Source organism: Tenrec ecaudatus, chromosome 11, assembly GCF_050624435.1.
Source record: "Tenrec ecaudatus isolate mTenEca1 chromosome 11, mTenEca1.hap1, whole genome shotgun sequence".
NCBI lineage: Eukaryota > Metazoa > Chordata > Mammalia > Afrosoricida > Tenrecidae > Tenrec > Tenrec ecaudatus.
Genome location: NC_134540.1, coordinates 109,478,478 through 109,502,499, shown reverse-complemented (window position 1 = coordinate 109,502,499; position 24,022 = coordinate 109,478,478). Strand labels below are relative to the sequence as shown.

At 40.6% G+C, this 24,022-nt stretch overlaps 2 pseudogenes; both read left to right on the top strand.

The window, feature by feature from the left end:
* The first annotated feature begins 4,213 nt into the window (after positions 1-4,213).
* On the top strand, positions 4,214-4,744 carry LOC142461036 (large ribosomal subunit protein uL22-like; annotated as a pseudogene).
* Positions 4,745-6,013: 1,269 nt separating this feature from the next.
* On the top strand, positions 6,014-6,670 carry LOC142460863 (UPF0711 protein C18orf21 pseudogene; annotated as a pseudogene).
* Positions 6,671-24,022: the final 17,352 nt, after the last annotated feature.

Sequence of the window (24,022 nt, the reverse complement as noted above, 5' to 3'; positions counted from 1 at the left end):
CACTTGATCCTCACCTACCCAATATAAACAGTTATTATGCCCCTATTACAGGAAAGCCCAAGATCTAAAGGCTAGAATCACAACTGCTGGCAACTCCACTCCAGGCATGCTGGCTGGAGCACATATTTTCCTCTAATCAAGCTGTTCCATCTTTCATAAGTGCCCAAGCATAATATGGGCAGTGAGATGGTACTGGAATAAGAGGAGAGTGAAATGGTCGACGTGAACTACAACTTACAGGTAACAATATATAGTGGTCTGTCTTAGCCTGGAAGCTCCTGTGACACCTGTCCCTTATGAGTGACCCTGCTGCTATGTAAGATACCAGTGATGTAGCTTCTACTACCTCTTTAACACACAAACACCACAGTCAGACAAACTCACAGACGAAAGTGTGGATAAAGTAATAAAGAGGAATTACAGGGTCAGGGATAGCATAGTGAACGGAGAGACTGTAGAGTTCTACTTACACCTTGAACTTTGAATAGATGATTTCTAGATAACAAGAGAGAGAAGGCCCACCCATTTCTGATAAAAGGTGGCAGCCTAGATAAATACTCTACCCACTTTCTACAGCTAAGATCCCAAATAAATGGACAAGATGCAAAATCTTGAAGTTCAGTATCTGCTCTGTAGGAAAGATGAGTCAACTAAACACCTACTGGGAAAATTAACGAGTAGACTTTACACAAAGAGACTGGAAAGAGCAGCAACTTCTCAGTGGGCCAATTACCTGGGAAACAACACCTTGCACAGCAGGGAACAACTTTCATTGTGCCCAACTAGAAGAAAGAGAGAGGTGGACTACTTTCTTGCTCTCAACAACTGCCAAGTCAATGGAGAAACACCCACGACTCAAAATAGTCCCGCAGAGGATCAGTACCCTTCCACCCACATACCTGGGACAGGAAACACATCCTGAAGGAAGGGGAGCCTGTTCAAGGAGAGCTAACCATTGGGAAGCTGTAATAGACTCAGCTCAACTCCACTCACTGCCAATGAGTCAACTCTGACTCATATTGACCCTATAGGACTGGGTAGAACTCTCCTCCAAGGGTTTCTGAGACGGTGACTCTTCATGGGAGTGGAAAGCCTTACCTTGCTCTTGTGTAGCAGCTAACACTTTTGAACTACTGACTTTGCAGTTAGTACCCAACACAACCACAATGCCACCAGCGCTCCTGAAATACACTGGTCCCTCATAGTCCCAGGCCTGGAAATGAAATACACCCACACATTCTTTTGCAAGTGACTGTAGATGATGAAATTTGACATGCAGCCTGGCTCTGACACTCAATTCAACTGAAGTTGGCGACTCCTGACCCTGCTTTGGGAAAAAGATACCTCTGTGGCAGAAAAAAACAGGGTAGAGGAGTTTTTATTCCTTCCTTTGTAGAAGTTTTTTCTTGAGAAACAGCTCCTTTAGTCACTGGTCCACACTCCCTGACAACTACAGAAGGCAGTCTTGGAGCGGAGGCCTTGGCAAAAAGCAGCAGCCAGCCCTGGCTTTAGGATTTGGTATTTCTCCAGGATTTGGGTTTTATGTGGTTGTTTTTCCTTTTGCGTGAATAGGGTGAAGTTTTGGGTTCAGTTGTTTTTGTGTATGGTTTTGCGTTCTGTTTTATTTTTATAAATTATTTACAGAGTCAGATGTTACACATGACCCAGCCAACCTTGAACCTTTGCCAACCAGAATTAGTGGGAAAGAAACATTATCCATTCCAACGCGACCTGATTAACACAGAGAAACAAATATTAAAGTACCATTATGTCTCAGAAACTGCAATCTCACTACCCAAGAGATAACAAGTTGCAATGTGATAAGTAACTGACCAATTCACAGGCTCAGGAGGCCTCTTAGAGAGATAAAAGGCATGACAACTACTAATGGAGGGGAAAGAATGATGTTCACTGCTCTTAACAATGGAGAAAAATATTGAGAGAATGAAAGAAACACCGGAAGGGAAGATAGAAGATCTCCAGAAAGTACTACAAGAGTGATATGACAAAGCAAATGAAAATTTAGAAATCATATAACTCTGAGCGAAAATCCAGAAGATTAATTCCCAAAGGCTCGCTGCACTGTAGTCTATTCTGACCCATAGTAACCATGTAAAACAGAGTGGGACTGCCCCATGGGTCTGCAAGACTATAACACGTTACAGCAGCGGTTCTCAACCTGTGGGTCGTGACCCCTTTGGGAGTCAAATGACCCTTTCACAGGAGTTGCCTAAGACCACCGAAAAACACATATTTCCAGTGGTCTTAGGAAACTAGACACTGCTCCTCTGCCTCCTTGCGGGTCCACCCACATGCAGATATGCCCATATATGAGTGCATGTAATCCATGCTACATCATGCTTAAAGACAAAATTCCATTTATTTCTAACTAGAAATAAATATTTCACAATATATAATTACATAGTTTTGTGACTAATCACTATGCCTTAATTATGTTCAATTGTAACAATGAAAATATATCCTGCATCTCAGATATTTACAGTACAAATCATAACAAAAAAATAACAGTTATGAAGTAACAGCAAAAATAATTTTATGGTTGGGGGGGTCACCACAACATAAGGAACTGTATGAAAGGGTCTCGGCATTAGGAAGTTAGCAGCCCAACACATATCCATATTAAAACTGCATAACACTTTGAAAGAGCAACGCAGTAGAATTGAAACCATAGAATCATGAGTTAGTGAACTTGAAAATCTCTCAAGACAAAGCTACAAGAACAATCTTTAAAAAGAATAAAAACATCTGAAAAAAGCCTAAGAATTATGTGAGACACTATTAAGAGGAATTAACTCACATTTGATAAACCTTTTAAAACAGGAAGAAGAAAGAAAGGGAAAAAAGACAATATTCTAAGAAATGATGGGACAAATTTTCTCTATCATCATGATAGGGGAGAAAATAGCTTCAAAGCTGAAAGGACCCCAAACAGAATTGACCCCAAGAGAAAACAGAAAGTCATCGTGGAATGCCATAAGCAAACTTTGCAACAACAAAGAAAAGGAAAGACATCTGAAAGAATTTGGGGAAAAAATAATAGTAACTTTATATGGGAACCCAATAAGGATAAGCTTAGATTTCTAAACAGAAACCATGCAAGTAAGAAAACAATAGAATGACACAAAAACATTTTTGAAAGAAAAAAAATGCCAACCAAGAATCTCACATCCAGAAAAATTACCTGTCAAGTATGAAGAAGAAATAATAAAATCTTTCAAGAAAATTTTAAAAGTCAGACTAACCTTACAAAAAATATTAAAGGGAGTTCTTTGAACATAGAATTAACAATAGCAAACAGCAATTTGAGATCAACATAAAAGATACCACTATTGAGAAGACAATCAAATCAAGCTGCAAACCAAGAAACACAAACATAAGACTGAACAGAGAGAACCAAACAAAACATTCCACAATGAAGACATCAACAAAATAGCAGAGGAAATCAAGTAGATATGAAACAGTCAAACAGAAAAAAGGTTGAGCAGTTCAAAAGAGAGAATAAAATGCTTTAAATTGTGAAAGAAAATAATATTTAAAATAAGCTAGCCTCAGAGAAAAAGCTGAAACCTCATCAAAATATAGAACTCCACAAAACTAGAAAACAGTAAAAATTCCAAGTAAACAAAATTGACAAGAAAACCCATGAACAAAATGAATAAAGGATAGAAAATTATAATGCACAAAAACACACAACAAAATGACAGCAATAAAATCATACCCGTCAATCTGATATGAAATTTATATGGATTAAGTCACCAGTCAAGAGTTAGAGACTAGCAGAATGGGAAAGACCAAAAAGAACTCTGTGCCATGTTGCTTACAAGAAACACACCGTAGACACAGTCAAAATCAGACTAAAGAAACATCAAAGAATGGCAAATATACATCAAGCTAACAGCAACCAAAAAATGGAGCAATGACGGATTGACCATGTTAATTTCTGAAAGATAGACTTCAAAATAAAAGCCATCATGAGAGAAAAGGAAAAGCATTAGATAATAAACAAAGCCACAATTGAACAAGAAGACATAGCCTCAGTAAACATCTCTACACCCAATGAAAGACTCTCAAAACACATTACTGAAACGCTGGCAGGGTTAATGAGCCAAATGGACAATACTACAACCGTAGTAGAAGGCTGTCTCTTCCCATAGCAGCCCTGAGCTGATCTGGGAAAACGGTTTGTTACTCACTGGACCCAGGTAACACAACAAAATCATGTAAAGCAAGGGGGTCAAATCTTCTAGTAACATTCATGAAACTGCGCAGGCCCACAAGATGATGCATATCCAGAAAGCCACCAAGTATTTGAAAGAAGCTGCTTTGCACAGCAGCATGTGCCGTTCTGATGTTGCACTGGTGGAATTGGCAGGTCTGCTCAGGCCATACCATGGGTTGGACCCATGGTCGTCCAAAAGGAGTACTGAATTTTTGCTGCACCTACTTCAAAATGCAGATAGTACTGCTGAACTTAAGGATTTAGACGTGGATTCTCTGGTCATTAAGCTCATTCAGGTAAACAAAGCCTCCAAAATGCACCACTGGACTTAGAGAGCTCATGGTTCAGATCAACCTGTATATGAGCGCCTGCTGCCACATTGAAATGATCCTTACTGAAAAGGAACGAATTGTTTCTAAATGAGAAGGGGAAGTTATACAGAAGAAGAAAAAAAATCTCAAAAGAAATTTAAGGAGCAAAACTTATAGTTATGAAGTGAATTAAGCTTAAAATAAAAGCTTATAAAAGTAGAAGGAAGAAAAACCGAAGACTTCAATGTACCACCCTTTAAAAAGGATAGATCAATTTGGGGGGGAATCAACAAAAAATACAGATTAACTACACAATCAGCTTGATCTTTTAGATATATACAGAATACTCCACCCAAGAGTAACATATTATAAATTATTTTCCACTACACATGGAAACTACTACAGAATAGATGATATATTAGGTTTCTAAGCAAACATCAATAAATTAAAAATCATTGAGATATTAAAATTATTTTCTCAGATCACAATATTATAAAATTAGAACTCAATTATAGGAAGATGAAGCAAAAATCATCAAATAAATATATGGAAATTAAATTACAACTAGCTTTAAAACTACTGGGTTATAAAATAAATAAGGAGTGCAGTGAAAAAAATCCTCAAAGCAAATGAGAATGAAAATATAGCATGCTAAAATCTTTGAGACACAGCAGAAGCAATATTTAGAGGACAATTTGTAGCAATAAGTACACACGCCAAAATCAACACCCTAACCCAACATCTTCATCAATTAGACCAAAAGCAGCAAAATAAACCTTCATCCACCAAAACAGAGGAAGTTAAAAAAAACCAGAGGATAAATAAAAGACCTAGAAAACAAGAGCTGGGGAGGGGGGGGCTGGGGGGAAGGGAAAAAAGTTAAAAAGAGGGTTCTTTGAAAGGATTAACAAATTGATAAACCAATGACAAATTTAACCAAGGAAAAGAAGGATATGATGCAAATAGCACAAATAAGAAATAAAATGGGGACCTGGAGCTACGATGATGGAGCCAGAGGCCTGAAGCTGGAGGAGCCACGTGGAGACCCCTGCAAGCTCTGAAATGCTTCTCCCACCATTGGATCCACAAGACTTCCCACCCACTGGCCTTCCAGCATTAGGTGTCATTGCATATGTTGTGATGAAAGAGGGATCACGTCGATTAGAGGAGGGATGCACAGCCCATGAATATATTTGCTGCCAATAAGGTGTACACCTGTATGACGTTGGAGGGGCAAACTTGTCACAGGTGGAGACCTGTCAGCCCAGGAGGCGGGCGGGTCCGAGGGCGAAGGGGCGGGTCTGAGGGCCGCCTCCTGGTTGGACCTGGCCGCGCGGGAAGCCGGCCCTTATAGTCACCGGAATGTCTCCACCTGCAGCGGTTGTTTCCAACGAGAGCTTGGACCTTAAATTAAAGGCCCACTGAGAATCGTGCTTCCGGCGTATCTTTCTTGCGGACCACAATGAGAGAGAAGCACTACCTCTAGGCCACGGCGCGGAAACTACAAGCTAGCTGCTGGGGCCAAGCCCGCTACCTCCTCTGGGCCTACAGTTCGTCACACAATGATAAGAACACTTTTGAAGAAACCTGTCCATACTGTTTCCAGTTGCTGGTGTTGGATAACTCCCGAGTGCGCCTCAAGTCGAAGCCCAAACTGACACCCAAAATACAGAAACTTCTGAATCGAGAAGCAAAAAGTTACACTCTCAGTTTTAAAGAAGCAAAAATTGTGAAAAAGTAAAAAGATGCCAAAAGTGTATTGTTGGTTACTTGTAAGACATGCAACAGAATAGTTAAGCATCAAGGTAAAAGTAGAAGCTTTCTCTCCTCCCTGAAGAGCAGTCTTGGCACTGCTGTGGCTAACCCCGCTCTGAGGACGCCGAAGGGGAGGCCTCTGAGTTCTGCGAGCTATAATCACGAGCTGTCCAGATCCAAGGACAAAAGCCCTGCCTGGATATTCAGAACACCTACACCTGCACAGTCAACACCCACTTTCACCTCCTCAAGAAGTACGAGCAAAACAAAGAAACACTTTTCTCAACTAAAAATGTTGCTCAGTCAGCAAGAATCCCAAAAGAGCCCAAAGATGGACTTCAGAAATTTCTTGTCTTCTCTGTAAAGGATGGATTTGAAAATAAGAAACGTCTAATGTAATTTCTGAAATTAAAACTAATCAGAAAAACAAGAACTTTTTGCTTTAAGAAACCCCAAAAAACGAGTATGATGGCATCCATAAATGATTATGGGGAAATACCTTACTGTACCGACTACCTGAATCCTGCCTACTGCTGAAGGTGGTTGTATCACAAATCACAGAAAGGAGTCAAGAGATATGTGGACCTTAAAATTATTTTGTGATTATGCCGTTTTCTTTCTCGGGGCTAATTCAGAAAGAGAACCAAGCATCTCTGTCTTTGTGTGCCCACAATCCCCTGAATAGCTTAATCTGTAAAATCTCAGTGTTGTTGCTATTTTGAGAACAAAATAACTTGTTCTGGTGAAGACCTATTTCCAGGTCTGAAAATTACATCAGTGCCAGAAGAGTTACAGGTTCGTTATCTTAAATCTTTTCTGGAACAGATGTAGTCAATGTACCTTTTTAAAAGCTCTTCAAATAAATGATTTAGATACACTTTGGACTCAAAAAAAAGAAATGAAATGGGAGCATCACAAAAGAACAAATTGGATTATGAAAAATAATTATACCGTGTTATAAAAACAACTACTCCAACAAATCAGAAAACCTAGAAGAAATGGTCGCATTCCTAGAAGAACATTCTTACCTACATTGACATAGACTAGTATAGAAAAACTCAGCAGTAATAAATAGATCTGGTCATTAAAAAATTCCCAATGAAAAATGTCTACGATCCGACAGCTTTACTGGAGAACTCTACCAATCATTTAGAGAAGAGTTGACACCAATTCCAGAAAAGCTATTCCAGAACTTATATGGCAAACACCCAAACTCTTTATGAAGTGAGTACAACACTGATACCAAAGCCAGGCAAAGATGTTATCAGAATAGATCATATAGGCCAACCTACATGGTGAATCAAAATATTGTGAACATAAATACAAAAATTTCAATAAAATCCTAGGCAATAGAATTCAACAAAATGTTTTAAAAATAGTACATCGAATGAATGTGATGTATACCAGGTATGTAAGTAAGGAAAAACAATCAATGTAACCCTCCATGTAAAACAAAACCAACAAAATAAAATAGAAAAGAAACAAATGCATTTATCCTTGTATGAAATGCAGTTATCCTTCCATAAAACACATTTGACTAAATCCAACTTTGATTTTTTGTCAAAACACTCAATAAAATAGGAATAAAAGGGAAATTCCTCAACACAATTAAGCTATATATGCAAAATCAATGGAGAGCATTTTTGTTTGTTTAAATAATTAAATAATTTTATTGGGGACTTGTACAACTCTTATCACAATCCACACATCCATCCATTGTGTCAGGCACTCTTGTACATTAGTTCCCCTCATCATTTTCAAAACATTTGCTTTCTACTTGAGCCCTTTCTACTTAAGCTCATTTTGCCCCTCCCTCCCCCTTCCCCCTCCCCCATGCACCCTTGATAATTTATAAATGATTATTATTTTTTCATATCTAACATCGTCTGACATCTCCCTTCACCCACTTCTCCGCTGTCCATCCCCCAGGGAGGAGGTTTATATATAGATCCTTGTAATCTGTTCAATGGGCAGCATTTTGCTCAACTGAGAGAAACGGAAAGCATTTCCCCTTTGAAAGGGAAGCAGACAAGGATACCCTCAATTACTACTCTAATTTAGTCATGGAAATCATAGCCAGGGCTGTTAGACAACAAAAAGGAATTAAAGATATACATACTAGTAAAGAAGTAATACTCTCTGTTTGCAGAATCCATATCATCTGATATGTTTCTATGTATAGAAACAAAACCAGTGACACTCATGTAAGAGAATGTATAAGAAAGAACTTTATGTCAAGAAAGTGACTCAGCCCAGTCCAACTCAAGTCCACTGGTCAGACTCTAGCTAATGACATCCAGATCCAGGAAGCTGCCAGTGTGGACTAAGCAGGACGGTGAGGCAGAAAACTGGGAGATCACAGGCCAGGAGTGAAGAGTCATGCATATCCAGGGTCTACAGGCACATAGAAGGTGTTGACAGCTCCAGGGTCAGTGGGCCATATTGGCTGCCAGCCCCAGACATGAGACACAGAACCTAGTCAAGCAGGAAGAGTAGATGCAAAAGAGAGCTCAGTTCTCTTCACTGTATCTCTTATAAAAAGGCCACACCCCAAGGAAGTATCATCAGACATCAGTCTGATTGCTAGGATGTACTTTACCACTACATTCACACAGCTGCAAGCTAACATGGAATCTAACTATCAGGCCACCCCTTATCAATTTGGCACCTGTACACAACTCTTTAAGATTACATAATTTCCAAACAAAGATGAGTTGATTGTTGCACAATTTACCATACTTGCAGCTAGCAAGACACAACGTGTACAATTAAAAACACACCAGCCCTATTTACATCTTATAAATAAATGAGCAACACAAAATATTTGATGCCTAAAAATTGCAGTTCTGTGCACAATCATCTAGAACTGAATCCTAAAATCCTATAGATATCGCTCCACCACATCCCCAACTCTCTTTTCTGTAGACAAGAAGAAATTCGTGGAGGTTCTTTTGTTCCTCTTATTGGAGACTAAAGGGGCCCATGAAAGTTTGTAGGCCATCCACTTCATGCCTTTACCTCCCTCCATTTTGTCTATCCAATTTCTAACTTTCCCCTTCCTGTCACCCCAATGCTCTGAGGAGACAAGCATGTTTTCAGATGGGAAGAATCTTCATTCTAGTTGGAACGTTGTGTGTCCACATCCTGAGCAGAGTAAAATTTCGAGCAGGACATGCAGCAATGCTTTTTTTAGGCTTCCTTTTTCAATGCTCAGCTTTCACATGCATATGAGGCCATTAAAAATATCATGGTTTGGGTCAGGTACACCTTAGTTCTCAAAGTAACCTCCTTGCCTTTCAACTTTTTTGTTCTAACTAATTTATTAAGACATAATCCAAACATCATACCTTTCTATAGTTTGGTTATATCAAGCAGTGTTGTACAATTGCTACCACAATCAATTTCAAAGCATCCTCTTCCTTCTCTTTCTCCTTGATATCAGCTCCCTCTTACTTACCCGCACCCCACCTCCTCTGCCACACCCCCCAGGAATCCTTAGTCTAGTTATTGTCTCTATAGATTGTCCCAATCCGGGTTCAATATACCCCAAAGCACAGAACAATACATAACAGAGAGTCAAGAAGGCTACCCACAACAAAACACAGCTGGGATAAACTCTGATTTGAAAAAATACTAAAAATCAGCTCTAGTTCAAAGTGTATCAAATGCAAAACATGTAACCATTTGAGTCAGCTTTATCATTTTAGTCTACTGTAATCATCTCTAAATACTCTCTGTCTTATAACCAGGTTATTCCTATCCCTCAGTTATGGTCAGAGGGAGATCACCAGAGGCATAGTCCAGGTGTACAGCAGCAAATGTATTTTGGGCTTCCACCGTCACCCATAGCCTTCTGCAAGCCAGAATCTCACAATTGAAACTCTGGTACCATTCCCTCCTTCGGATTCAGATTATATAATTTACAATCCTTGTATCAGACATGGTGGTGTGCTTCTTCCATGTGGGCCTATTTAATGCCTTATGTACATAGCTGCTTGTTTGAAAACAAGTCTGTCAGATGATATTCTTTCTGATAGCCTATGCCATCTAATTTCTTCACCATATTTTCCCTAGCACACTTATCTTCCATGTTTCTATATCAAGCAGGGCCATGTTACAATAATGAATTCTTCTTAGATTGGGGTTGGGTTAAATGGAAGTCCAAAATCCATTCCCAAATCTATGCTTTCTGTCTCTTGTTCACCTTAGACACATCTTTGTTATTTTATGATAGAGAATCTTATCCATAATCTCCGAAGAGCATAAGGCCCTTCTGTTTATAGTGTCTCTGCTTTGGCCCATGGTTACCAAATACGCTTGGTAATATATTTAAAATACAATTGAGAAAGGAAGAATAAACCGGTATAGTCTAACTACAAATCACAATTCATCAATTATTGACATATACAGATTAGGTACTTGTGCGACTGGACACTAGTACACAAAAAATGGGAATTGGTGGCCAGGCAAAATTCACAATACTATTCAGACAATGTCAGACACAGGTCTGCCCGAGACTTTCAACATTTTAAAGAGGTCTTGTGCAGCAGATTTACCCAATGCAATTAATCATTTAATCTCTCGACTGCTGCTTCAATACGCATTGATTATGAATCCAAACAAGACCAAAATCTTTGATGACTTCAACTTTTCCTCCATTTATCATGATGCTACCTCTTGGTTTCATTGTGAGGATTTTGGTTTTCTTAATATATTGAGTTGCAATACAAACTGAAGGCTGCAATCCTTGCTCTTCATCAACAAGTGCTTCAAGTCTTCCTCACATATAGCAAGCAAGTTTGTGTCATCTGCATGTCATAGACTGTAAACGTTCCTCCCATGCATATGGTCTTGGACCTGTGGCAGGGCGTGTCCAGGAAGCCTGGCCTTCTAGAGGCCACTTTGTCTAAAGAGCATGGTTTTGCCCCGTGGAAGCACAAAAGCTGTTTTCCTTCCCTATGTTGCAATTTAGCGTCCATTAAATTCCTGCCAACCATTTGAGGTAAGACCAATCAAAGAAAACTTCTAAAGTTTTCCTTAAACATCAAAAGTTTCACTTTATATACCCTTTCCCGAGAGATACCAAGTGAATGAACACTCTGGCCATATCTGACCTCCTCTGGTTATCCAACCAAACCAAGTAAAACTCACTGCCATCCAATGGACACTTACTGAGGCCTTAACTATAGGCATGTACATATGTATGTGTATATATATACACATACATATGTATATATATATAATGAGTGGGAATAGAACTATGTACTAATATCTATATGTTAAGAATTAAGGTTGCAGATAAACATTGGGCCTCAACTCAAGTACTCCCTCAACACAGACCACTTTGTTTTAACAATCCGGCATTCTGTGATTCTCACCTGTCTGACACAATTGATGAAGATAAAATGGATGCATAAGCAAATGTGGTGAAGAAAGCGGATGGTGCCCCCGGCTATTCAAAGATATAGCGTCTGGGGTCTTAAAGACTTGAAGATAAACAAGCGGCCATCTAACTGAGAAGCAGCAAAGCCCACATGGAAGAAGCACACCAGCCTGTGTGATCACAAATTGTAGATGGGATCAGGTATCAGGCATTTAAGACCCAGAATAAAACCATACCCAAGGTGAATGAGTAGAGACCCAATGCTCATCTATAGGCAATCGGAAATCCCCTCATAGAGGGGTCACAGGGAAGCGATGAGCCAGTCAGGGTGCAGTATAGCACCAATGAAACATACAACTTTCATCTAGTTCTTTGGTGCTTCCTTCACCCCACTATCATGACCTCAATTCTGCCTTAGAAAACAAATTAGACCAGAGCATGCACACTGCTACAGGGGATCCAGGATAGATAAAGCCCGCCCCCAGGGCCAACAAGGAGAGTAAAGATACCAGGAGGATTAGGGGAGAGTGTGGGAAGAAAGCGGGAATCAATTACAAGGATCAATCTAGAACTCCCTTCCAGGGGGACAAATAACGGAAAAGTGGGTGAGGGCAACGGGGGATGATGTAAGATATGGAAAAAATAATCTATAACTTATCAAGGGTTCATGAGGGAGGGAGGGAATGGGAGTGAGGAAGAAGAAATTGGGAGCTGATATCAGGGGCTCAGGTGGGAAGAAAATGCTTTGAAAATAATGATGGCGGCATGTGTGCAAATGTTCTTGACACATTGGAGGAATGTATGGATTTTGATAAGAGGTGTATGAGTCCCCAGTAAAAGTATTTTTAAAAAACAAATAAACAACCCACTGCTATGAGTCAAAATTCTGCAGGCATGTGGACTTCTAAGACGGTAACTGTTTACAGGAGTAGAAAGTCGAGAAGAATGAAAATCCAATTCCACCAGATTGTCTGTCACCGCCCTCCATCTTTAAGATACATTTTTTCTAAAATGCCACACCTTTTCAATACCACATTGTGTTAGGCTGAATTGTCTGTCGCTGTTGGTCGGTGTCATCAGGTCAGCTTCTGTTCATAGCACCCTGTGCACACGGAACGAAACACTGCCTGCCCTGCGCCATCCTCCCACTCGTTCCTCTACTTGAGCTCATTGTTACAGCCACTGTGTCAATCCATCACCCCTTTTTCTACCACCCCTCCAGGAAAACAAAACCAGCGTTCAGTCATATATGTATGAAAGAACTTTATATCAAGAGAGAATTTACATAAAGAGAGTGGCCCAGCCCAGCGCAATGCATTTCAATGGTTCAGACGATAGCTGGAGACTATCAGTCTTATGCAGCCGCATGACTGAATATTTTGTCTACAGAATCCTTCCATTTTTAAATTCATAGGTTGAATTTTTCTTCTGCTCTTTCACCTTGAGATATACTGAGCATGATTTTTCTTCATGATTTTCCAACTCTAGGTCTTTGCACATTTCATTATGATGCATTCCTTTGTCTTCTTTAGCGTCCTTTTGAAATATTTTGCTCAGTTCTTTTACTTCATTGTTTCTTCAATTTGCTCTAGCAACTTTACTTTGAATCACTTGTTGGAAAGAGTTAGGAGTCCAATGCGCTACCCATTGAGCCAGAGTCCAGCTGCAGCTTTACTTTGAAGAACAAGTTACAATGTCTCTTTTGACAGCTCCTTTGGCTTTTTCTTTCTTTCCTCTCGGTATTTTATTTATTATTTATTTTTTAACAGTGTTATTGGTATAAATTTATGTATTATAAAATTTAGTTGTCTAAATATATTAAAAAGAGATTACAATCATTATCACAATCAATTTTAGAACATTTCCAAAACTTATTACTAGTTCCCCATTACAACTCATCTTCCCCTGCCATAATTCTAAGGAACTATTAATCTAGCTATTGTTTGTCTGGATTTACCAATCCTGGATTTATCATAAAGAAACCATAGGGGAAAAGAACAAATAACAAAACAAAACATAAAAAATCTAAATCCAAGAGAAAGCAAAAAATAATAAAAACTAAATTAAAAATGGGTCAAAAGGGAAGGCAAATAATATGTTAAATTTTAACCTAACTGTATCTGTCATATTCACTGTCCAACATGCTCCATGTGGTCATTAATTGCTTAAGGGAGGTTTAATCCACATGGGGACTCTGCAAATGTGCACTGGGTTTTCACTGTCTTCCATACCCTTCTGTAACCAGGTGCTCAGTACTTAAGCTCTACTACAATTCCCTCCTCTGATATTGGATTTTATTATTTATATTTTTGTCTTTTTGAGGTACACAGTATTCTTCATAGACCATATCAGAATTGGGTTATTTGAAACTCCCACTAAGAGATGTGGCTTTACCTTAAATACGTCTGTTGCAGATGAAAGGATCTGAACTATGCCTTTGGACTTAGAGCTGAAACACCTTAGTGTGAGAGGAAGCCGAGGTTGTTATCCTAAGGTTGTGGATTCAGAAATCACTGGACTTTGGTTCAGAACTCTTATTTTTGAGTGTCCAATAATTGGCAGCTAATGTCTAACTTCTAGTTGATATTTTCATACTTTCCTTGCTTTCCAGAACATGTCTCAGTCCTGTAAACAGTTTTGACTCAGTGAATAAATGTTATGGAAAGTTTTGCCTTGTATCTAACCCTCATTGCTTTCTTTTTTGTTTACTCTTATTTTTTCACATATCATACAAGTTAATACCTCAGTCATACTAAGAAAAGTTGTGCAGTCAGCACCACAATCAATATCAGAAATTTTTTTTATCTCTTGCGCTCGTTGTTGTTGTTAGCCCCCCTTTCCCTCCAGCCTCCCTTGCCATGCTTGTAGGTAATTGTTAATCCAGTTACTTTCTTGGTAGATTTACCAATCCTGGTTTTAGTGTACAAACAAAAATCATGCAATACTAAAACAAGAAGAAAAATTAAATAACACAACAAAATAGAAAAACCCTTCATTGGAAAGAAAGCAGAAAATATTTAAAACTTTAATACTTGTTAAAAATTACATTAAAACTTTAATATTAAAACAACTTTAAAATGAGTCTAAAGGGGGTTAAATGATAAGGCATTACATTTGACCTAATGACTTCTGCTACACTCAACTTTACAATGTCCTCTGTCTGGTAGCGAGTGTATTCATATCCCTGGGCTATGGTCAAAGGAGGTTGGTTCATCGTCAGAGACTATGGTCAGAGGCGGTTCACCGTCAGAAACTATGGTCAGAGGCGGTTCATCGTCAGAGACTATGGTCAGAGGAGGTTGGTTCATCATCAGAGACTATGGTCAGAGGAGGTTGGTTCACCGTCAGAGATTATGGTCAGAGGCAGTTCACCGTCAGAGACTATGGTCAGAGGCGGTTCACCGTCAGAGACTATGGTCAGAGGCGGTTCACCGTCAGAGACTATGGTCAGAGGCGGTTCACCGTCAGAGACTATGGTCAGAGGCGATTCACCGTCAGAGACTATGGTCAGAGGCGGTTCACCGTCAGAGACTATGGTCAGAGGCGGTTCACCGTCAGAGACTATGGTCAGAGGAGGTTGGTTCACCGTCAGAGACTATGGTCAGAGGCGGTTCACCGTCAGAGACTATGGTCTGAGGCAGTTCATTGTCAGAGACTATGGTCAGAGGAGGTTGGTTCACCGTCAGAGACTATGTTCAGAGGCGATTCACCGTCAGAGACTATGGTCAGATGCGGTTCATCATCAGAGACTATGGTCAGAGGAGGTTGGTTCATCACCAAGACCGTGCTCAGAGGCTAATCCGTATGTAAGCCGTTAGCCTTCCACTGTTATCCATAGTCTTTTGCAAACCAGGTGCTCAGTGAGTAGAGCCAGTCATAAGAATTAATCATTGTTAGATTAGGGCTAAAATATGTGAGCCCCAAATCTGTTCATGTATCTATTGTTTGTATATGTCTCCGGCTCACGTTCGAGACAGCATTATCATTTTAGGATAAGAGGACACTGTAAATCATCGCCCTGGGACATCATGTAATTCTATTGATCGTATCATTAATTTAGCCAATGATATAAAGTTTAAAACACTGTCAAGAAAATGAAATTCTACATGCGTAGGCTGGCTTTCCAGAACAAAATACATGAATTGTTAATTTTTACAGATTAAAAGCTTGGGTAACTGGATATTATTTGCACAAACAATGAGGGTTTGGAATAGGGAAAAACTTTCAATAATACTTAATCGCAATCTTTGCTTGCTTAAACAATATTCAGTTATTTAAGTTTTTACCCTGTATAAGTGAACACCTTATATATCTTAGTCTAAAAGTTTTCCTATATATGTATATTTTCCTTGTCTCCATAGTACTTTAAATTCGATATCATTGGTTTTATTAATGACCCAATGGTTAGAATTACCAAATGCCTTATGGAGGTATCTGTGAACCTATATTGTTTGACTCAAGTGCCAAAGAGGGAGAGAGTCCCTATGCCTAGATTCCAGGAAACCAAAAGAAGCTGCCTGGGAGACAAGCTGAGGAGAAACGTCAGTCTCTTTGCACGGGCTGCGGGACTTAGAGACGTGCACAGCAACCGCAGTGCTGCATCCAGCAGCGGCAGTAGACAGCAAAGGATCCGCTAACGAGCTCCTCCCAGGGACAGGAATACCCCAGACCAGGGGTGCTCACACTTGTCAGCATGCGAGCGACTTCAGAAATGATCAAGTCAAAATGATCTACCAACTACAAACACGCAAAGCATATATTTGTTTTTATGTATTTTTATTCATAAATGCGTTGAGACTTCTTTATATGTACAGTGTGAGTTTATGTACCTTGCATAAACATATGAATCCATATTGCACAACACAATTAACTATGTACATTTTTGTCATTACCTGAGTTGACTCTGATGATTTGTCCTGAATGGACTGAGCCAGGGATGCATAGTCCAGACACTGACTGCTGAGAGCCAGCCTCAAGCACACTTCCAAATGATCATCAGTCATGGTGGAACGGTACTTGGACTTCATGCTCTCTCTGTGGGAAAGGCTGACTCACATAAATAAGTAGAGCCGAATAATGCAGTCAAGGAGGTAGCACATTTTCCCATGTTTGGGTACTTTCCCTCTGTGAATAAGTTCCAGAACTGTTCTTGCATGCTGGTCTTCAGCTGATTGTTGGCTTGTAGAGTCGAAATCTCCCATTCCGTATAAAAGTGATACGTTTTTGTCTTCTTACTTGGTCCAGCTCCCCCACTCATTTTAATACCCTTTCTTACGTTTAAGAGAAAAAAAACGAAGTCTAAAAATTGGCGATAACTTAACTCGTCAGTTTTGCTGCACTTAGTTGTTTGTGCATGCGTTTGACACCAAAGATTGCCTCTGATAGGCTGTGCTGTATATCAATTAAGCGATGGGATTGATGATAGGCTTACGTCTTTTTTTTTTTAATGCCATGCGATATACCCACACTACATTTGCGATAGACTAGATCAGGATTGATGTATTGAACACCCCTTCCCTAGAAGGCTCTTTTTATATGGTCACAAGTTTAAGTGAGGTGGGATACTAAAGCATTATCATCACAGTGGCATCTGACATTGCTATGTTGATGCTATCATGACACTGATTAAGCAGGAAACATTCACAGTGTCTCTGGCTGGGCTGGGCAGCCTGGGCTACCTGTGAGAAAAGGTATCATCCAGGTAGACCCAAGGATGCAAGAGGAATGCCTGCTTAGCTGAAAAGCAGCCATTTTAGAGCTAAGTAGTGTCCCTACATATATGAATAATGTTATTGTTATTTTGTTCAAAATGAACTGGTATGTCATTAAGACTCCAAGTCCACTTCAGGTTTATGTTTTCTCCTTTTTTAGCCACTTAGACCTATGTTTAGATTTAAGGGGTAAGTAATCTAAATGTTTGTGGCTGTTTTTTTTTCCTATGAAGAAATTTTTTTCATGTTAGACCCTCATTTTTTGTCCGCATCCCAATTCCTCCTCTCTTCCTGTTCCCATTTAATAACTTTTGAGAATAAAGTAGCAATTAAAAGTAGAAAAGTAAAAAGAGCTTCAACTAAGTTACTAATAATGTTTTAACTAATTAATAACATATTTCAACAAGGATTTTATCAAACAATGTTTTTGTCAGTGTTTATTACATAATCTAAGAAATAGTACATTTAAGTGATTTATGAGTATGTCTATCACATATTATTCTATGACTAAACTTGGTAATAAACCTTTCTAAGGATTCTGTATGGTCTGTTCAGGGAAGAGATTCAGGCCAGGAGGATGGGAGTGGGGTTGACACCATGAGCTACCACAGTCAGTGATCCAAACCCTAGTAATGATACTGTATCCCTGCACTACATTCACATCCACCCACTTTGATTTCTCATAAGTCCTGTCAAACAAGTAGGTGCAGAAAATGTCACATGGAATAAAGAGAAGTTCAACACTAGTGTCTCTTCCAAATTCTCTATTTCCTTGTGAACTTTTGGCAAGTGGCAAACTAGAGCTTCTACCATTAAAACAAAAACCACCATGGACTAATTTGCAAATTATGAGTTGAAAAGGTTTTTAATGCAGTTTTTCCAAGTTATTATGTTCATATTACAGAATCAAATATTTTTCTATGGGTGAATGCAAGGCATCATTGTTAAACAGATAGAAAGCTCACCATGGAATGGAAGGTGGGATGAAGGGGATAGGCAGGAAGCTTGAAGAAAATGGAGTTATCTCTTTAAAAAGCACCAATCAGCAATGCATAGCTTGCAAACCCCAGACAAAAAAGGAAACTTCCTCAGAGATCAGCCATGCACTAGAAGGCTATGGGAAAAACATGTATGCAGTAGGAACCAGTTATATCACACATTGCATGTTTTATGCACACTTGCACACCTCACTAAGAGCCCATCAACACAAAACCCCGCTCTGCAAGTAGAGGTGGAAGGAGACCAGGGAGGGAAGGACGTTATAAAGGACCAAGACTTTTACCACCATGTTTCTCTCCATGCTCTCCAGAGACGACCTGTTCTTATCTAGGAGAACATATTATCAAAAAGGTTGTTTTCACTCACATTCATGCTTCTGCCATGTGAATTCTCTCCAGAGCAAGAAGCAAGAACAGAAGAAAGCATCTCGTGAACTATCAAAGGAAACCAAACAACAGGGAAGCTCCTACTCCCAGAGCAATGAAGTCAGCAGGTCTGAAACTGGCGGAACAAGGTAGACTGATGTTTCCATGGTTTCATGAAAAGACACAGCGTGAACCTAATGTTTTTATCTGGTACCCAGAAAGGGAAGACTTGAAAAGCTATAACTGAGGGCACAAGACCTCCAGAGTCCCCAGCAGGGGTGCATTTCAGAATAGCTGACTCAGCCTGCTAGTACCTTGTGCTGATCACACTCTTCCCCATGGAAAAGCCTTGCTTGATTGTGCTATCTGTCTCATCCCCTGAGTGCTTTCTTGTGAACGGGACAAGAACTGAAAAGGGTGAGACCTCAGGTTTGGGGCTTCCTCCACTAACGGGACTGTAATGGCTTGCATGTTGCTGTGAGGCTGGAAGCTATGACACCGGTATTGTAGATACTCACAGGGCCACCCAAGGTACACAGATTCCATTTCAGTAGAGCTTGCAAAACAAGAACAGACTACAAAGAAGCATTCAGCTGTCCAATTCTGGGGAATTACACAATGAAAAGCTTAGAAATAGCAGAGGAACATTTCCAGATATAGTATCCTCAAAGATGGAATAGGCTGACCACTCTGAGGCATTAGCCCTTGTGTTAGTCTGGGGACTTTAGAGAAAGAAATCCACAGAAACTCATGTATAAGAGAGGGTTTTATATAAAGGTTAATTGCACATCAAGAAAGCATCCTAACCCAGTGCTGCCCAAGCCCACAAGTCCAACATTAATTCATTAACCCATACATCCAATAATCCATTAATTCATTAACCCATATATAATCCAATACCAATCCACAAAGTCCTCCTCCATCTCACAAAACACACACAATGATGCCAACTGCAGGAGGAAAGCCGAGTCGGTGAATGTGTAAACATCTCAGCGCTGGCAGGGATCCCCACATGGGTGCGTCAGCACCCAGGGCTGCACTGGGGTAGGTCCATGTGGCTTCTCCTTGGGGATGTCTTGCAGGAAGTGAGCCTTGCCAGCTAAAGCAGGAAACTGGCAAAGGCAACAGCACCCTTGTCTGAACATCAGAAAGAAAGAGAACCGAGAACTAGAAAGGCGAGGCTCACCGAGCCATTTATCCCTCCACCATTCAATTAACCCCACATGTGTTTATCGGCCAGGTTGGCACAATAAACCAACTTCCTCAGCCCTGGAAAATCTTATGAATGAATAGCAGCAGCAAAATATTGTCTTGCTAAAGTGGACCATCAGCAAACAAAAGGAAGACCATCAAGGACATGAATTGACACAGTGGCTGCAACAATGGTCTCCAGTATGACCATGATTGTAAGGTTGGCACACGACTTGTGCTTTGTTCTATTGCACATTGGGTCACTATGGTAAATCAATAGGGCATTTCATTTATTTTTTAATCATGTTATTGGGGGCTCATAAAATTCTTATCACAATCCATGCATACATCCATTGTGTCAAGCACATGTGTACATTTGTTGCCATCATCATTCTCAAAACATTTGCCTTCTACTTGAGCCTTTAATATTGGCTCCTTGTTTTTCTCCCTCCCTCATGAACCCTTCAAAATTCATAAGTTATTATTATTTTGTCATATGTTACACTGTCCGATGTCTCCCCCCGCCCTCTTCACTGCTATCCATCCCCAGGGAGGAGGCAATACGTAGATTCTTGTAATCAGTTCCCCCTTTCCACCCCACATTCCCTCCACCCTCCAGGCATCGCCACTCTCACCACTGGTCCTGAAGGGGTCATCTGTCCTGGATTCCCTGTGTTTCCAGTTGCTATCTGTACCAATGTACATCCTCTGGTCTAGCCAGATTTGTAAGGTAAATTTGGGTTCATGATAGTGGGGGGGAGGAAGCATTTAAGAACTAGAGGAAAGTTATATGTTTCATCGTTGCTACCCTGAACCCTGACTGGCTCATCTCCTCCTCACAATCCTTCAATAAGGGTATGTCCAGTTGCCTACCGATGGGCTTTGAGTCTGAACTCTGCACTCACCAACATTTAAAATGATATGATTTTTTATTCTTTGATGCTTGATACCTGATCCTTTCAACAACTCGTAGTCACAGAGGCTGGTGTCCTTCTTCAGTGATTGTATCGTTTGTCTTCAGTGATTGTATCAGGAAGGTGGGCACCCACTGATATGATTTTTAGTTTGTTAATGTCTGATAACTGGTCCCTTCTACACCTCGTGGTCAGACAGGGTGGTGTACTTATTCCATTTGGGCTTTGATGCTTCTCAGCTAGATGGCTGCTTGTTTATCTTCAAGCCTTTAAGACCCCAGAGGCTATGCCATATCTTTGGATAGCCGGACACCATCAACTTCCTTCACCACATTTGCTTATGCACACATTTTTCTTCAGCGATCATGTCGGGAAGGTGTGCATCATGGAATGCCAATTTAATAGAACAACGTGTTCTTGCATTGAGTAAGTACTTGAGAGGAGGCCCAATGTCTATCTGCTGCCTTAATACTAAACCTATAGATATATGCACGTAGATCTATTTCCCCACCCTCCTATTTAAATATATTTACATATGTATATGCCAGTATTTAGACCTCTATAAATACCTTTTGTCACCTAGCTCTTTCCTCTATTTTCTTTTACTTTCCTCTTTTTCCCACTATCATGCTCAGCCTTCATTTGGGTTTCAGTAAATTCTCTCCGTTACATTGCCCTTGCTTTATCCATACCAGGTCTCTCACACCTTCCTTGCCACTGATTTTTTGGATCACTTATTATTCCTCTGTCCCTGGGCTGGTCAGCATCACCTCCCTACCCCTGCCTCCCACTCCCGTGTCCCCCCGGAACCATTGGTCCCGTTGTTTTCTCCTCCAGACTATTCATCCAGTCTATCTTATCTAGATAGGATCTGTAGAGATAATAATATGCACCCCAAATCAAGCCATAGCAAGATAGGCGATGAATGAGAACACAGCGATGACAGCAAAAAAGAAAACCAATGACCAATAGAAAAATAAATTAATTAAAATAAAAAATTTTAAAAGGAAAGAAAAACCTGTAAATAGATCAAGGTCTGATTTTTGATCTCTAGGCGTGTCCTTCAGTCAGGTCCAATGGGGTGCCACGCTCTGGCCCCAGAGTCTCTCCTTTGTACTACCCCGGGCATCCCCTGCTCTGCTCCCATAGTTGCTCTGCTGCATGCCTTTAGTGATTTGCCTCGGTGTCACTGGGTCAGTCCAGGCCAGTACTGACACTGAGTCTCCAGTGTTGTCTCCCTTAGAGTCCTGGGCCAGCAAGGGATGACTTGTCTCTTAGTGGGATCAGCCATATGGTCCACTCTGTGAACTGGCTGTTCAGAGCAAGGATATCGTCCTCCAGGTCTGGTGGGCCAGGATGTGCTCACCTCTCTTCCTCCCTCTCCCCCTTCATTTGCTCCCATGTGCTCTGATGAGACATGCCCCTCTCCGCTAGCTGCAGCTTCAGTGCTGTCTTCTAAAGTAAATTCTTCTGGGAGAAGGGGCAGTTGTCCAAGTAGCTGATTTGGGGGCCAAGCCCTAAGGCCCCTCCACTGGCTCCCCTCTCCATGCCGGCATGCTGCGTTCATCTGACACTGGCTTTAAGTCTGGTCCCTCTTTCCCTGTGGAGACACAAACAATACCCTCCCCTTGGGTGGGTCAGTGCCCTATTCCCCCGCCACATATCATTTTTTCTTCTTTCCCTTTTCCTCCCTCCCCGCCCCCTTTTTAGTTGGCTACTATATGTACCCCTGGATTTGGTCTGGTCCCTGCCATAAATGCTCTTCTCCTTCCATTTTTCACTGCCTCAGCAGAGGCCATGGCACAAAGCAGTATGGGGTTCCTTCATGTGCTGCCTGAATTAAATGCGACCGAGAGAAGGGTCACACCATATTTTACATAGAACTTCATGATAGCAAATATATATATTTCTCCTCTGGGGAGCTCATAGGAACAGCTCTATAGCTATAGGCAAATTCCCAACCAGAGTAAACAACATATTTTGAAGCTCCAGTAAAGTTCCCACTGTCACTGGGGTTGCTGGAGCAGCTTCCTTTTGCCTCCTGGGAGGTATGCAGCCCGCCCTGTGAGCTGACCCACCCTTCACAGCCAAGCAAACACACTCAAAGGCAAAGACATTCTTTCGGGATTGTCCGTAGGTATTTGGCAGCCATGAGGTGTGGCATGAAGAACGGGTTCCTTGGCCAGAGACATGGAACCATCCAGAGCCTTTCTAAAAGAAAGGGCCATTAAGTTGTACTTATTTAGAAATATCATTTACATCAAACTGTCTACAACCTTCCTCTGCCACTGGTAGCTTTAAGATATAAAATAAGCAAACCAGCACACATGCGCACACACACACACACACACACACACACACACACACGCACGCACGCACACACAATGTTACATTGGCAAATGCTCACTTCTGAGCCAGGTAAAGATTGGAACTAATTCAGAACAATTTGCTTTATTGTTTTTTTCATTTTCTTTTCTTCACTCCTTCCTTTCATAGAACATAAATTTAACAGCTCCAGACATTCACAATGTATTTTGGAAATCCAATAACGATAACTCTTACATGCCAGGAGGTAAAATGTCAGAAATCCAGCAGAAGGTTCTTTTCAACTCTAAATGTCACTGGCTATAAAGGGAGGCGGCAATGTCTTCTCACTATAACTGTGTATCCACAGACCATGATGGTCACTGGAAAAGTCAAAAGCTTGGGCAGCATTGGGCTCCAGTTTCCTCCTTTATATGGCCAGCATTCCTACTAAACCGGCCCTCTTTAAAGTGACCACATTCTAGTTCAAGATGTGTGGTTATGTTTCCCTTTGCGTAGACCTGGCATACGGAGGGGTAAAACTACTTCCTTATTAAGAGGGAAGAGCCTCATATTAAGTGAATGAATCATTGGAGACTCCAGAGGTGAGATGGGATGTCACCCTGGCTTAATGACTGAATCTTTTGTTGAAACTTCTAGGTGTCAATAATCATCGCCCTATGAATCATTTGTAAACTAAGCATGACCCTCCTGGATGTCAGAATTGAGTGGGTGGAGAACTGAAATTTTCTTAGAAGAGAGAGGGGGAAAAAGAAATTGACTCAAGTTTCTTTGCAAACTCTACAGTCCTTTGAGGAGAGACAGAAACCCGTACCTTCTGCAGTCATC